Below are 17797 nucleotides of genomic sequence, written 5' to 3' on the forward strand. Positions count from 1 at the left end.
CTTTCATTGTGCATTGAATTTGTATTTAATATTTATATCGTTGACCACTCCTGCAAAGCAATTTCCTTCGGGATCAATAAACGGGTCTGATTCTTATTCTTGTGCCAAACATGGTGATCTTCCCTCAGAGCAGCTCCTCTGCCAACCTGAAGGAGGAAAACAATTATCACACGTCACAGTGCTGGCAGAACGACACCAAGGACAGAAGGTCAGGGGGGGTCCCTGACCTTATGTCTGTTGGAATCGAGATTTACTCGCATTCCTGGATTCTTTTGATAGGGCGAAGTAGGCACGGAAAGTAGTTGAACAAGCACAAGTTTATTAGTTCCTTTTGTGCACAAAAGGGGAGATCCACACATCAGCAATGCACCCAGTACAGCATAAAAGATCTCAGCCCGTCTCTCTGTGTGTGTGTCTTTTATACAGTCAATCTGTTCCTGTTTCTGCTGGTTTGTCGGTTTCAAGGTCTAACAGTCAAGGTCTAACCGTCACACACAGTACTTCCTGTCCTTATTCTGCACACTATGTGCATGTGCCTTGATATGGAGCTGATTAATGTGGACATGATTATTACACAAATATCACACTATGTTTTCCATATATGGTGGTATACCTTTTCCATATATGGTGGTATACCGATCCCACAATTCCCCCTTTTGATCTCGGTTACGAGATCACATCAAATAGGAATACATATAAAGAAAAGAAAACAGTGTGCAACAGAAGAAGTCAAAACATCACTCAATTTGGGAGGGCTGCAGGTCAGAAACATCGGAATCGTCGGGCTTGTGGGGGAGAGCGAGCAAAGGCATCATAGTCGTTGGATCCGCACCTCCTATTGCTGTCGTGATGATACGATTAACTAACGTCCGGATACAAGGGATACAACAACAGCCGCATAACGGAAGTAGTGCCGCAAACACTGCGATCGACAGCAAGACAGAGGAAACCAAATACTTATATTTACCAAAGACATCCATCCATTGATCCCACATGGAAGTGTCGACGCCCGAATGCTCTTTCATCTTTTTGTTGAGCGTGCGTAGCCCATCCAGGGCTTTGGACAACCTACGACCAGTGTCAGTATTGTTGGGGATGAACGTGCAACAGGCATCGCCGAATATGGAACATACACCCCCTTTTTCAGCCAATAACATGTCCACAGCTATTCTAGTTTGAAACGCCATTAAAGATGTCGCTTTTACTTGTTCATGGACGGCGGCAAAGCCTTCCTGGGTCCAATTACCTAGTCTTTGTACGTTATAATGCACGTAATTAATCCTATCCACATTTTTATTTGTAGTACACCACCAACAGAGGATAGATTCAAAACCGGCCGCAACTTGGTCCGTCAATTTGTATTCATCAGGCACACCTCTGGGGACCCCTATGGCATCGATATAAGTGGTGTCGGCTTGGTCCATCCATGCCATACTGCGTTTAGTCCTGATCTTCGTCGGGGACGAGGATGAGGCCGTCTCTAGGACTTCATTAAACAGTGTGTTAGCTGACATAGGGAAGATCCGCACCGGAAGGATGAGGGATACAACAGCACACGTTGCGGAAATATTGCGGGCAACTGAAAAGTCATATAGGATAGGGCCTCCACACCACCACCAGATATCAGCGCGAGTTACTGCTTTAAAATTAGACGGTGCGGTGATATTTATGCTTCAGTAAGTGTGAGGCACTGAGCCCATACGGTGGCCAGTTCCATTAAAGTGAACACATGTAAAATTGCTCATTGCAACGGTTTTATCAAACACTGGTTTGGCTTTGGTGGTAGTTGTACGAGGGAACACCCGCTCCCAAACCTTACAGTCCTGTATGAGTGGTGATGAATTATTCATGACGTCTATAGTGCAATTCCCCGAAAGGGCCGAAGGGACTACTTTTAACAAAGGACGAGGTCCCAAGCACACAACGCAGTCTTGTTTAGCGGCTTGTGCTGCTTGTTCAGCCATCAGTAGCCAATTATTGGTATTGCCTGAGACTCCAGTGGTACCCTTATACCAGTCATCAACCTTAGACACCGTTACAGTCGTGATCTTCACAGCGTCTCGTCCTTTGACTACCACTACAGCCGGGGGTGAGGGACTATGTTGTGTTGTTGCGTTGGATGTAGTCATCCAAGTAGTGTTAGGACAGAGGACAAAGCCATGACAAGGGTCCACTGCCCCAGGACGGTATATACAGACCCCCAACCAACAACAGTTTACTACCGTGGGATGGACGGATTAAGACGGACAGACTTCTAACGGATAATGAGTGGTGTCTAGTCCCATGACTACCTGTCCGCTCTGTACTGAAAACTGAGTCAGGCGTTGTTTCCAAGGTCCGCTATTCCACCCATAAGAAGAGTTAGCCCAGTTTGCTGTGGTACCAAATGTGGAGCCCCACGTACTATCTACTTTCCCAGTCTTAATATACCACGAGTATTTCTCCAGCCATTTACCTCCTTTCCACTCCTTTAAGTTCCAAAAGGAGAAGGAGGTAAATGGAATCCGGACGACGAACGCTGTTTTATTAGTGCTATAGCACACTCGTGTGAGCTCGCCGGCTGTGTGATTACATGGATTGTAGCTCTTGTTACATGACCCTGAAAGGGTGCGTTTGGGTCGTGCTGAATTAGTTGGAGAGTCTCCGGGAACCCACCAAAGGATAGATCCTACTAAGAGTATAGATAGGACGCACAGCACTCCCAAAGTTTTCCACGACCCGTACATGTTTAAATAAAAGTTCTATGAAAGAAAAAGGAAAAAATAAACAAAACCTTCTAATGACTTAACTGAACTGTCTGTGTATCCTGAGCAGGTTTACTCTCAGGAGCGATTACCACTTTCTCATCTGTTGTAAGTCATTCAACTCAATGCAGCGTACATCAGTAGTTAATTTACAACATGGTAGAGCCTGTGGCTCCCAAGTGATATAAAGCCCATGAAAAAACAATAATCATGCAACAAACAAAAAACTGCAATGTTGAATCACTCATGTCGTGGGGCGATGTACAGGCGGTAGCTTGGCACGCTACGTGTTGGAGAGACAGCTCACTTATTCAAGTACTGTCTCTCGTCGGGGAAGGGTAGACTACCTTCCCCCTTTTGGCCACCAGGGGATTATTCTGCCCCACTACGTTGAGGTGGGCTTTCCTTGGTGCTGGTTGATGAATGATGTTGTTCCTGTAGATCCCTACAGGTGTCACTCAGTGATCTTTGAGGAGCTTCCGCAGCTGCACTCTGGCTCCAATGGTACCAGAGATCTCCTTTTCCTTTTGTCCTCACCGTATGTAGAATCCTCCCTATTTCCTGGGGTGGTCCAGCCCACCTATGTTCAGCTTATTGTTGTTCAGTCATTTTCAGAAGGACCCACTCTGCCTGTGGCGTGGTGTCTTTGGGTCCGTGTGCGCTGCTATCGCAGTCTGCGTATTCTGCAATGAGACTTCGTACTCAGAGAAGTACACTTTATGGGTTAACCCTTCTACTACATGTGGTCCACTGAACTTTATTCCCAATTCATTTTTGTCTGTGCACAGATTTTGCCAATTTATTTTTAGAGTTTCTGATTCAATCTTTTTTTTTTTTTCTGGTACACCGTACCGAATCGGTGCTTTAATCACAACAACTCCTCTTTCTTATACAATTCTTAAATTTTTGACTGTGTCTTTACACACAAATATGTACCTGAGCCTTCATACTGGCTCAGTCCTGTCTGTATAAACAATGATTTTTTCTTTACCTGCTTCAGTGACTAGAGGAAAAACGTCCAGGATATGGTTTCACCGTTGGTCTGGCATTGTACATGTTACATTACTCACAAATGTGTGCATGATGCTTTACCAATTTCTCATCTTTTGAGCCACTCCTACATGTCCTACCCCCTTTTGCTGTCTCTGTTGCTGTTTGTGAATCAATGTTTTATATATTAATCTGTCAAAGAAAATTATTTTTCTTAAGATATTGTCTAATCTGTCAAAAATTATTATTCTTCTAATTTTCTTATTTTTCTAATCTGTCCTAATCTTTCCCCCTTTTCTCTGGAACAGAATGTCATCTGTTCCAGAGACATCAAGGAGAATACGTGAGCGTAAGAAAGCCAATAGTACATGTGGTATTGTACATGTCCTCACATAACAGGTTGACAGCCGCGGCCACACCCTATTTGGCAGAAACAGTAGCAGCAGTGATGTTCAACATAACATGCAGAACGCCACATGAGGTAGGTCTGGTGGAGAGACGTAAGGGTGGGGCTGGGAGATCCAGGGGTTGCAGAGTAGGACTGAGGGGATGGAGACACCGTGCTGGAAAGTCTTAGGTTGTGATAGACCCCATTAAGTGTTGGCGTGCGGTATCAACAGAGGTCCAGCCTGGTATTGTCCCACGCGACCAGTTCCTGTATCGTTACATGGTAACTTAACACCATCGGGGAGACACACGTCCAGTCCATCAGGGGAACATAGGAGCATAGCATCAAGTGTTGTTAATTAGTTCTGGTGGCACAGGGGCAGAGGGCTGTTTTTCCATTACCAGGGATTGTGTCCACGTCCTCCTCCCTATCCTCTGGAGTATGAATGCATATGTCGTCCCCTGCCACGAGATGTGGGTTGCCAGTCCGTTCAGGGACAATCTTTTGTCCGGTGACCTAAGAAAACAGTCTTGGTTTCTCCTTCTGCGTCGTCGTTGTCCCCCTTTTGCTCTCCAGCTCCCGCCACTCACCCCAAAATTTGAGTCTTATTTATGGAATTGGTGTGCTCAAGAAGGCACAGGATAGGGGTCAGATTGTTGACCAGGTTGTGACTCGGCTGTCAACATGACTTTAGGGGTGACAGTGTTTAATTTATGTTGGTGTCGCTGACCGTATGTCCAGCTTTGGCTAGTTGCCTATTTCAGCAAGTATTTGCAACTTCGCAAGTGGTGATGTGATCGCTTGTTTAAATCAATTCCGTTACTGGTTCCGTTTTTGGATTTAAGTCATACATGTTACTTTCTGTGAGGTACTAAAGGAGGTTCTGTTTTTTCCATCCTACTTCATGTCAGGCATTACAATGGTGTTTTGGCAGTGGGATATTTCCCTCATGGTCTTTATTATGTCTATGCTATAGTGTAAGAAAGGGTCATGGTTGATTATGATAAGTGTCCTTGTATTCGATTCTTAATTGTGTCAGCCTTCAGCTAGTTTCGTGTTGACATTGTGAACCTTGTGATGCTTAGTCACCTGCCTATGAACCTATCACTAATCCGTCACTGCTACATGAGAGTCCTACTATCTGAAGAGTATCATCTGTGTTTTGTAAGAGTGAGGACAGCCCAAGTTATTGGGGTGGTAGGACATGTGTGAGTGTCAGGTGTGATTGGAGTTACCAATTGTTCCGTGTTTCATGCTCTGTCAGGTTTCATTCAGATACTTTACTCTTTGCCACGTGACCGCAGGCTTCGTCCATTCCCGTCGTTGTTCCTCCTGGTCCATCCACGCCCCTTTATCCACGTTTTGTCTGTAAGACACTCTCTGTCTTTCCCCTACTCTGTCAACTATCCCCTTAAAGTTTTTACTTTCTAGCTTTCTCCCGCCTCCAGCCTCCTAGACTATTCCCTTTTTATCAACTCTTCCACATGTTCTCCCGTATCAACTTCCTGTTTGTCTTTGTTTGTTATCTGTGGTTGTGACCTTCACAGTCCTTATCCTATTTATCTATCTGTTGGTGGTATGTATGTCATAATCCTCAACCTCCATCGTCTATTTGCCTATTAAATTCTCCTTCCATTCTTATTTTCATCTTAACTCAGAGGCCAGGTGGTTTGTATGACACTTGCGTTCCGAGCAACCAGCCCTTGAGCAGGTCAGTTTATGCAGCCAAACAGTTTGTATGACACTTACGTTCCGAGCAACTGTTCTGATTGGCTGAGACAGGTGGTGTTTTGTTCACCGCTGAGGTTTCCCTCCAGATAGATTCCGTTGACACCGTTACGGTTTCCTCTATCTGTGCTCTGTCTCAGTCAAGACACTGCAAAACATGACCTCTCTTATTGACACCTCTGAGTTTTATACTTCCCACTCCCTCTTATTTGTCTATTTTCACACACGTAGTTCAATTAATATCACATTGCATTATATACAGCATTATAAAACAACAAACTATTTGTACATTAACTTCAGGCCTATTACATTGAACTTCTTTTCATTTAGGGACTATAACCCAGGGCCTCTAACCCACCTTGTATTCCGCAGAATATACTACTTTAGGGGACTCTAACCCCAGGGCCTCAAACCCAAATTTAGAGGACTATAACCTCAGGGACTCTAACCCGTTCCGTGGAACATTCTACTTTAGGGGACTCTAACCCCAGGGTTCCAAACCCAAATTTAGAGGACTATAACCTCAGGGACTCTAACCCGTTCCGTGGAACATTCTACTTTAGGGGACTCTAACCCCAGGGTTCCAAACCCAAATTTAGAGGACTATAACCTCAGGGACTCTAACCCGTTCCGTGGAACATTCTACTTTAGGGGACTCTAACCCCAGGGTTCCAAACCCAAATTTAGAGGACTATAACCTCAGGGACTCTAACCCGTTCCGTGGAACATTCTACTTTAGGGGACTCTAACCCCAGGGACTCAAACCCAAATTTAGAGGACTATAACCTCAGGGACTCTAACCCGTTCCGTGGAACATTCTACTTTAGGGGACTCTAACCCCAGGGACTCAAACCCAAATTTAGAGGACTATAACCTCAGGGACTCTAACCCGTTCCGTGGAACATTCTACTTTAGGGGACTCTAACCCCAGGGACTCAAACCCAAATTTAAGGGTACCTCAGTCCCTAGGGACTCTAACCCAGCTTGTACCGGACCTCGTCAGATCACGGTGGGGGTTTGCCACACCCAGGTATTACTTCTCTTTTACTCTATTTGTCTTCCATATATACTTCTTTTATCGTACTTATGCCTTGTTCTTTTGGTCAAACTTAAACACGAGAGTTCAGACAGGACACAGTTTCCTAATTGACAGAATTCGTTTAAACAGGTTTCTGCTTACCTTTTCTGTTTTATTTGGCCGGCCTGTGTCCTTGTCTCTGCTCGTGTAGAAGTTCTGTTAGTTCAAATAGTCCGTCCTCCCTTTCAACCCTATCCCGGACGAGCCCCCAAATTGTTGGAATCGAGATTTACTCGCATTCCTGGATTCTTTTGATAGGGCGAAGTAGGCACGGAAAGTAGTTGAACAAGCACAAGTTTATTAGTTCCTTTTGTGCACAAAAGGGGAGATCCACACATCAGCAATGCACCCAGTACAGCATAAAAGATCTCAGCCCGTCTCTCTGTGTGTGTGTCTTTTATACAGTCAATCTGTTCCTGTTTCTGCTGGTTTGTCGGTTTCAAGGTCTAACAGTCAAGGTCTAACCGTCACACACAGTACTTCCTGTCCTTATTCTGCACACTATGTGCATGTGCCTTGATATGGAGCTGATTAATGTGGACATGATTATTACACAAATATCACACTATGTTTTCCATATATGGTGGTATACCTTTTCCATATATGGTGGTATACCGATCCCACATGTCCTTGGTGTCGTTCTGCCAGCACTGAAGGGGGGGGGTCAGAGTATAGAAAATAGCATCAGTGTGAAATGGGTGTGTTTCATGACACTTGTTTGTGCTAGTTTGACAGATTTCTTGCAGTCATAAGATGGGATGGGCAGGTGCAGTGCCAGGATTTACATTATAAGGTTGAAAGTTACTGAGGTCACACAGCCCTCTACTGTCTAATAGCTGTCCACCTGTCTGTGGACATCTTTGACATGCGGGCGAGACGAGGGTAGGTAGAGGAGGTTCCTGGCTTCCTGCTCCAAGTGGTGAGGTCAGATGGTGCAGCAATGGTAAGTAATCTGTACCTGTATAGCACCTTGAGATTTACCAAGTCATTGAATATTTACATGATCATAATTAAACTTCAAACACAGGTGAATATTTCAAAAAAGTAGACAAGACCTAAAATATGCTTGAATTGTGTGTGTGTGTGTGTGTATGCCCATGTCAAACTGCATTAAGCATCATTACTATACTGCATTTGCTGAATCACTTCAAGGAAAATCAAAGACACAATGTTGCCATGAAATATGTATCAGTTCAATGTCTTTATTAACATTGTATCAGTACAGAGAAATTGTACGTGGAAGTATAAAAATCAACAAAAGAAACAAACAGAAAATGTAAACTTAAATCAACACAATAGCCAAAAAAGAACTAAAAGATTAAAATAAAAAAGACTAATGCTCCCCTGCAGACCATGTAAACAAAAAGTGTGCATAGATGGTGGAGACACAGGATTTACAGTATGTGATTACAGAAAGACTCGAATATCATGATTGCTCAGACAAATGACAAATACATGATCTGTGAACAAAACTTCTTGGATTGTAATCATTCACAACCTGAGAAAGTGTGTGTTGATGTTGTTTTGTATGTTTGTGTGTGTGCATGTATGTATGTATCTATGTATGTATGTGTTGCTGGGATGCATATGTGGGTGTGTATGTGTTTCACTATTGTTGCTGGTGTGTGTGTGTGTGTCAATACCTGCACAGACCTTCTGTCTCACAGTGAAGATCAGTGTCAGTCTTAATCACTCTAATAACAAGGAAACAACCTTTTACCACAGGATGCATCCAAAATAAAACAAACGAAAGAAACAAAAACAAAAGAAGACAAAGATGGCTGGATTCAGGCATCAGCAGGTCTGATGACCTGATCTCAATGACATCATCAGCCTTAGACCCTCTAAGCATGTCAGGAAAAACTCCTCAAAACCTGTATTAGGAAAAAAGGGAGAAACCTTTAGGTAGGCCAAGTCTTAGAGGGATCCCCTACCAGGACGGCTGAGCATGTCTTCAGTTCAGAGCTGTATGTCCTTGAAAAGAACCCGTCTCTGCTTCACCAGCGATGGGTCCTGTGCTATTTGCTGGATGATGAAGGGCTGCGATCAGGCAGCGGCTGTGTTGAGCTGAACTCTTCGTGGCGCTGAGGACTCTCCCCTGCAGCTGTGAACATGATTCAGGGTAGATGTCACAATAGGGTAAACACACACATATGGAGCTTTATCCATTAACCCTCCCCACAGTTCCCTGTAGTGTACTTACAGACTTGTAGTCCAGCTGCACAGGAGTCCACATCCTCTGATGTTGGTCCTGGGCTCGTGTGATCCTGGTCCTGGGCTCATGTGATCCTGGTCCTGGGCTAATGTCATCCTGGTCCTGGGCTCATGTGATCCAGGTCCTGGGCTAATGTCATCCAGGTCCTGTGATCCTGTGATCCTCGCTCTGTGACATGTGGAGAGGACAGAAAGCTCTCTGTTTTCTGACAGTCATGGAACGCACTAGTGCACAAACTTAAGAAAACTGATTATGACAGTTGTCATACCATAACAGGGTCCAGCCTATAACTTGTGAGTGTTACAGGAAGAGATGAGGAGCAGTGACATATGTTTGGCATTTTGTCACATTCTCAGTATTACTTACATCTCTATATATCCATAAAGATGACTGGATCTGGCAAAGCACGAGAAACACAGTAAAGTGCTGCGGCCGTCCCTTAATATGTCCGTGAAATGAAAACTTGAAACCTTGGGTCGGTGTTATGAGCCCAGTTTGACCTCTGACCTGAGGAGACAGACAACTGTTGCAAACTACTACAACAAGAGGTGACACAGATGATCAAAATGAACTGGGTCACAATAAGTTACTTGCAACATGCATAGCTGGTCACACCTCAGGCACAGATCCAGGTAATTCAGAGACCAAGCAGCGGCCTCCTGCTGTGCTGTCTCTATGTTGTCCAGGCACGTGGATCTCTCAGGGCAGCCGTCGGGAACACAGTGAGGGTGATGCTGGACTGCTGATCCCCTCGTGGGCTGATGATGCTTTAAAGTTGTTGACCTGTGAAGTTGTAATTCACACACATGGAAAAGACATAATTCACACAGTGCCACTTTGTGTCTTTTGGAAGTTAGATATTTTTTCCCCACTTACCACGTGCCTGGGACAACCTCAAGGATCCATGTGGGATATGTGCTGCCCACATGCAACTTGTCATGAATGTGCATATGTTTGAGTGGTGTATGGATGTTTTTATCTTATTATTTATTTATTCATTTAAAATTATTCATTCTTATTATGTTTTACATTGGCAATAACAATTTGATTCAAATATTCTCCATTCTATAAAAACTTCACTTGCATGATTCGTTCTTTTTTTTAACAGTGTAGTCAACAATTTGACCACACATCATGTTTTTATCTTATTATTCATCTTATTATTTAAAATCATTTTATATATTCTTTCATTCTTATTATGTTTGACATTGATAATAACAATTTGATTAAAATATTTTCCATTGTATAAAAACTTCACTTGCATGATTCGTTCTTTTTTTTAACAGTGTAGTCAACCATTTGACCACACTTCATACTTTTTCATAATTTTCAGGGGAGATCGTCCCTCCATCCCTCCTGCCCTCCCAGCTTCTTAAAGCTGGACCAGCCAGGCAGGTGTTACAGCCTGGCTGCAAAGGACGACCCCCCCCATCTCATAATTCAAGTATTATCAGTCATTTAATTTTCATTAATCCACTTTTGAGAATTGGTAATTATAAACTGATTGATTCATTCACGCAATGTAAGCTTACTGCCATGATTTAGCATAATTCATTTTTCCCAAAGTTCCCAAAATGCCAGTTCTACTCACAATACATCAGTGTTCAATATACAATACACAGGACTATGATAACTGTAATAAGATTGCAGCACACCAGAATGAAGACAACACTGTGGCCGAGAGATAAAAACCAGATCTAACAGCGTATTCTTGTCTGTGGTAGCAGTTGTAATGAGTTGCTGGTAACCTTTCGATTGAAACAGTTCAAGAATGGGCTTGTTAGCTCGAGACAACAGATCCTCATTAAAATCACCACAAACCAAGATAGGATGCTGATCCATGATTTCCAGTGAATCCAACAGGCTCTGTAGGTTTGACAAGAAAGAACGCACACTGTAACCTGGAGGTTTGTACACAACAGAAATCACTGCATTTACTGGAGCTTCAAGCTTGACAACAGTAAACTCAATATCAGTAGCGTTCTGCACGTACTGCTTTTCTCTCGCTTGGATATGATTTCTGACATAAATAGCAACACCGCCACCACTTTTACTAGCCATATCACGGTACTTTGAATACGACACGTTTCTATTGCGCTTGAAAATTCTGTAGCCATCCAATAGCAGACTTTCAGACACAAATGAACCACTGAGATGAGCTTCTGTTAGACACAGGACATCTGCAAGACGTAGTTCATGGTGACTTTTCAGATCAGCAATATGACATGGAAGTCCCTCTGTGTTATGATGCACAACAGTTAGAACATCTGATCTGTTTAATGTCTGCGTGACATGAAGTAAAGGCATAACATGTTCCAACGATGCTACTCTCATTTCAGCCAGAGCTGCATTGATGTCTGAATTGGCATATATCTTGTCTTCATCCATATCAATGATATATAGTCCACTGAGAGAGGTTACTCTGCTGAGAGCCACATATGCCATTCCATGTTCAAAAACACGTTTCAGTGACACCACTACTGAGGAAGTCGTCATTCCTTGTACTTTATGTGTCGTACATGCAAAAGCCAGCCTTACTGGAAACTGTCGACGCACCACTCCTTTTTTTTTCAAATTTTCCTCATCTCTGTCAATGTAAACAATATTCTCAGCTGCATTACCGTCTTTGTTCACATTATCAAGTTCTAGACCAAGTCTAACAACATGCTGATCATTTTCACCAGTAACTGTTCTTACAATCTTTGCAAAAGTTCCATTACACAGACCCGATTGCACATTAATATTTCTGGTAATCATCACACGAGCACCAATAGCAAGTTCAATTGAGTCAGGTAACTCTTTGTTTGTCCCTTGAAAAGGTACAGCTTGCCTCTCCATACGACCAGTTTTTATGTCTTTCTTATAGTCATCGGCATCTATCTTTATGATGTCAGAGTGAAACAGAGCTAATGTTTCAGAGTTGTGTTTGTCCACTTGTTTGTTTGTTGCAAAAACATGCAGCACATCCTTTGGACATTGATCAGACTCAGTGACAACTTGTGAAAGCAAATCTCTGTCCTGCTCTGACAATGCTTCAGACTTTTCTTTCACACGGATTCTATTCAGCATCTCTGCAAAAGCAACGTCATCTTTTTGCCTCATAATCTCAGTCAGCGTTACCATCTGAAAGTTATCACGCCACAGGTCAATCTGAGTTGGATCATAAACACACAGAGGTTTAGATTGTCTCACAGGAGGGAGCTGATAGAAATCTCCAACAGCAAGAACAGACATTCCACCAAAAGGTCGTCGAATTCCTTTGATCTGCTTTAGTCTCGCGTCTACATAGGCAAAAAGAGGTTTTGAGATCATGGAAACTTCATCAATGATCAGTATTTCAGCGTTACAAAGCTCAGCCCTGACTTCATCAAGTTTATTTCCAAGGCCACTGAATGGAGGTTTTAAACTTCTTGGCAGTTTCAGGAGACAATGCAACGTAGTGCCTGAAATGTTAAATGCTGCTGTGCCAGTGAATGCAGTTAACAGAACAGTGGGTTTAGAAATGTCTGCTTCATCTGCATGTCGTGGAAGTTTGCACAATATTTTTGATGCCTCAGCGTGGATACATTTAATAAGGTGAGACTTTCCTGTGCCAGCACCGCCGTTAACATACAAGAAAAACTGCTCTGGATTCAAGTTATTCAGACGTTTTATGCACCAGTCTCGGATAGTGTAGAAAACAGATGCTTGCTTTTGATTCAGGCTCTGGTACATTTGACGCAACACTGTAGGATCAATGGAAGGGGCCTCTCTCGTGATAGCAATTTCTGAACGCATTTCTGATGGGTTATAGTCAGGTACATTCTCTGGAACATCATCACCAGGGTCTCGTGCCTCTAGTTCTTCAATGCACTCTAACCTTTCAAGTTCATTTTCGGGAGCCAGATTGCACCATTCGTTTCTTAACACACCGCTTTGTTCAAATTCTACAATAGCATTATCAATGTCTTGACTGTGCTTTTCATACTTCTCTCTGTTTTCTTTCACAATTTGCTGTACAGACTGAAGCTGATCTGAACCTGGTAACTCAACAGCAGCACAGTCATGGAAAAATTTGTATGTAGGGAAGTTTCTACTTGTCAACTGGGTCACTGAACGATGAGGAAGGTACAGTTTCAACAATGTGCCATGAAATTCCTCAGGATTCTTTTCTTGTGAGAAGCGCCGATATCTAATGATAGCAGGCTTACCACCAGTTCTGATCTGAACATGTCCCATGTTATTCAGCAGAGGAACAGCATTTTTACTTTGTGTCTGTTTGCCATACACAATTCTACACAAGGAAGCAAAATCAGCCAAGCACATTGCCTCAAACTCTGGTGTTTCTGGTCTGCAGTAGTACTTGTCAGGTAGCCCGCTCATCCACACATTGACAGAGTCATCTGTTTTGTTTTCTAGGAATGAGAGGGGGTAACTCATTTTAAGCGCATTGTCATCCGTCTGTACAAACACAACACTGCGAGTACAATGTTTCATGTGCAACCCACATGCACGAGCCACACACTCTTGAGCACTGACCTCTCTTTTCTTTGAATACGCTTGCATGATTTCTTTCATTTCATCACTCTCATTTACATTTTCATGACGAGAATGTGCAATCACTGTTTTAAGATACTCGCTCAAACCATGTTCAGCTTTGCTGATGTAGCTGCAAATGTACGCAATACAAGAGAAAGCATTCAGAATGAACTGTATGTCCATATTGCCATCCCAGGCATCAAGAAGGCAGCGGTTATAGCCATTAACCCAACAGTCTTTAGGATCACGCTTCAGAACAATTTCCTCTGTTTTGGCTTTTGAACGCAGACATTGTTTGTATAAGTCAACAGTGAGGCCACACTGTGCCAGAATCTGCTCTAAACTCAAAGATACAATCTCAGGTTGATGAAGCAAACTGTGCAGTGCTTTCAGTTTCTCATCCAATGCTGGTTCTTGATCTGGATCATCAAGTTGTCCGGGTCTCAAAACCAATGTATTTGGAACGGGTTGTTTGGGGAATCCAAAACGACAGTTAGCACCAACATTTTTCACACACGTCTTTGAATGGTTTTTACTGTGTATCTGCACTTCTGATACTTTTTTATGCAATTCTGGTTGCGTGTCTGGATCTGGAAGCTCAGCTGTGATGTATTTTGATACAAAATCAGAGACTTTCTGATCAGAATCTTCATCAAACACTGGTGCACCATCCACCCAAATCAAGCAATGTATGTGTGGACTTCCTCTGTGCTGAAATTCCAAACGGTAAAAGTAGTCAACTACTTTGCCAATGGGTTGTGCAGGTGACAGAATCAAATCTCTGAACAGTGCCTCAACACGTTTGTCAAACATACGCATAGTCGTCACAGGATTGCTGCGTAGTATCTCACACTTTGCGGACCAATCAAGCTCATCAAAATTCACTTGCTCACCTTGTTGAGTCTTAATAGCTGTTATAACCTCTTTCCAACGCATTTCTGCAGCAGAAAACGTGCAAAAGAAAGTAGGAGTTCCCAGCTGTCTTATCATTGCAAACAAATCTTTAGTAGTTTTTTCCCAGTAGGCCGGGGTGCCTCTCAGTGGCATCATGAATCGTACTGCATCTTTGTTTCGCACTAGTTTTTCAACTCCTAGTTTGTCTCTCAACATGGCATTTGTTATTTTACGACCATCTCGGGTAAAAGGTCTGCCTTTCCTTAGTTGGATTCTCATGCTGGAAGTGGCCAGATGTATCTCTGTCACAAACTGAGCAAAAAACAAGTAGTTAGAATCTCTGGCAAAACGGTCATCAATACAGCAAAGTCTTGTCTTGAAATAACTGCATGGTGTTAGTTTCACAGGTCTGGTTTCATCTAGTGTGTTCTCACCGGTGGGAAACTGAACTGGGAACGCCATCGCTTCAAGTTTAGGAGTTCTGAAAAAGCTTACAGGTTTTTTGCCTTCAGCTGGAGCAACAGAGTAGATTCCCTCACTGAAACTTAGTATTTCCTCTGAAATGTCACTCGGCTGTAAACATGACTCCAGTACAACACCACCATTAGGTTCATCGCCCTCAGCATTACCATTCTGTTGTCTGCTCTGTGACTGATCTGGTTTGTCAACACACACTTGACTGTCAGTGTCTTGTTCAGCATCTTCAGATTCTCTTTCTGCTTCACAACGTGCCTCATTCTCACACCTCTCTATCTCAATCAGATCATCCACATTATAGTCACTGTCATTCATTTCATCTTCATCACTGTCATCATCTTCCTCGTCATTAAGTGTGGGATCACACAACTCTGGCTCATCTCTGATGATAATGTCACTGTACTGGGGATGGATCTGTTTTAGTTTCAACAGAGCTCTCACAAGTTTACACCACGTTACAGTTTGAAACAACTGATGGCCTTTATAGCACAGTCGTCTCTTTAGCTTCACTCTCATGACCTGTGATTCACTTCTCAGTCTGGGTAAAGCATTAACTGTTTCTTGTACTTCAGATGGAACACACACCATGTTACCATGAATGGCTCTCTGCTGACCTTTAGGAAGCGGGATAATCTTAGCAAATGCTATGCATTTAGCAACAAGATGCCTCACCAATATATTCAAATCACACAGTTCATCTGGAATATCTGCAAGCTGTAAACAATTAGCCATGGCAAGAGAAGGCATACTACCATTTTTGAGGTGAGTGTGACAATTGTGACAAATCCACTCGCTCTTTCTCTCATCTGGTGCTGTACACTGTTGTGAGTTTTGACATTCATCTGTACAAACATGAACAAACCTTCCTGTGAGGCAGGCCTCAGACACACGTACATCTTTAACATACTTTGTTCTGTTACAGGATAGCACTTGATTTGAAAACAATGCTCTGTGGCAAACTGTGCAAACATAAGTTGGTCCGTTCTTTATTTGTAGTTGAAAAATGGCTATAGCTTCTCTGATCATACTGTCATCCCTCTGGTTTTGCTGTCTGTTTATCTGTCTGTACTTTCTCCTTACTCTCAATGCACAACGCACGGTTCTAGTCATAACACTTCTGTTTCTCATGAGTTGTCTCATTGTTTCTTTTTGTTTGGATCTGAATGCAGGATCCTTTGCATAGCGGCTGGTGATGTACAATTTCTGGGCTTGTCTGAACCCACCATTCAGGTGATAGCGAGTGTTTATATACATTCTCTGTCTCTGCTGAAAGCCACTGTCTCGACTGTAACGGTTCCTTATATATGATCTCTGTCTCTGCTGAAAGCCACTGTCTCGACTGTAACGGTTCCTTATATATGATCTCTGTCTCTGCTGAAAGCCAGTGTCTCGACAGTAACGATTCGTTATATATGATCTCCGTCTTTGCCTGAAGTTGGAGTCTTGTCGATAGCGACTTGTCATGTGGGATATCTTTCTCTTCCTGCACTCAACATTTTGCCTGTAATGTTCAATTTCATGGATTTTTTTCTGTCTGTTAACAAATGCATCTTTAGCATATCTTTCCCGCTCTTTAAGATTTCTCTTCATTTTTTGAATTTCCTTTCGTCTGATTTTTTCAGCATTTTTGCCATGTGTAGCTTTTTTCTTTTCCAGTGCCTTAGCTCTTCTTAGAAACTTTTGCTTTTGTTGTTTGTTAAGTTTTGACAGATTCAGCACATGATCATTGTTAGACTGTGGTGTCACTGATGTAGGACATTCCACTGCAGTGCTAGTCTTACCAACATCATTTTCATGTGGTGTAATATCAGAACAGGGTGCTGGGCATGATGGCAAGGACGTCTCGATTTCACATTGTGTAACACTGGACGCAGTGTTACGGTCATGTTCAACATCAGCGTTTACATGAGACACATTGTCATCCACAGAGACTTCATGTAGCGTGTTAAACAGCACAGGCATTAGCTCGTATGGAGTGTTGGGGCTGGTGCCTGCCATTCTGAAACATGTGACAATCTTTGCTATCAGATCATTCAAATGTGTGAACAGAAACATCACAGCTGTGCCAGTATCACCTTGACCATGGGGGGGTAAGCCATCAGGTTGCCTGGAGTGTGGGTCAAAAAATCCATACCTTCCATGTTGGTCACGGAAAACAGCAATGCAGAGAGAACTCATTATCAGCAAAGCATACTTTACCTCTGATGACAAGCACTGAAGTCTGTTGGGAAGGTTTGGGTAATCTCCTGTTTCAGCTGTAAAAATACCAAACATGGACTCGCACTTTGTCATTAAATGCTGCTCACTGTATCCAAACACAATCTCAGGAATTTCCTCTGTGTTCAAGTAATTGTGAACCATTCGTCCTTCAGCCTTCAACTGAGCCATAGTAAGTTGATACATTACATGGCCTCTGTCCAAAACAAGATCAAGATCTGTTGTTTGTAGGTGCTGTCTCTCATGCAAGACAGCTAGAAATGATGCAGAGTTACAAGTGCATTGACTGTTGTTTGATTCAGCATATTTATGATGCCTCTGACTGCGGGAGGCTGACACACATGAAACATTAGCATGAGATGGTTCAGGAACATTCATATCAATGTTACTGAGAGGATGAGTACTCACAGTGGGTTCATGGTTGGGTTCGTGTTGTATAGAGAGTTCAGACTCACCAAACTTTTGCCAGCGTAGTTTTTGAGCTTGAGATCTCTTTCCTTTTCTGGGCGTGATGACAGGTAGTTTTCAGCGTTTTCAGGTAGTTTTCA

At 42.9% G+C, this 17797-nt stretch overlaps 1 long non-coding RNA gene across 1 annotated transcript; it reads right to left on the reverse strand.

The window, feature by feature from the left end:
• Positions 1-299: 299 nt before the first annotated feature.
• Positions 300-6904, reverse strand: LOC139215192 (uncharacterized). The gene is made up of 2 exons (XR_011585510.1): positions 6786-6904; positions 300-6683 (listed from the first exon to the last, which is right to left on the reverse strand). It is a non-coding gene; the product is annotated as an uncharacterized lncRNA (long non-coding RNA).
• Between the last annotated feature and the right edge of the window lie 10893 nt (positions 6905-17797).

Source organism: Pempheris klunzingeri, chromosome 1 (assembly GCF_042242105.1).
Source record: "Pempheris klunzingeri isolate RE-2024b chromosome 1, fPemKlu1.hap1, whole genome shotgun sequence".
In the NCBI taxonomy this organism is placed as follows: Eukaryota; Metazoa; Chordata; class Actinopteri; order Acropomatiformes; family Pempheridae; genus Pempheris; species Pempheris klunzingeri.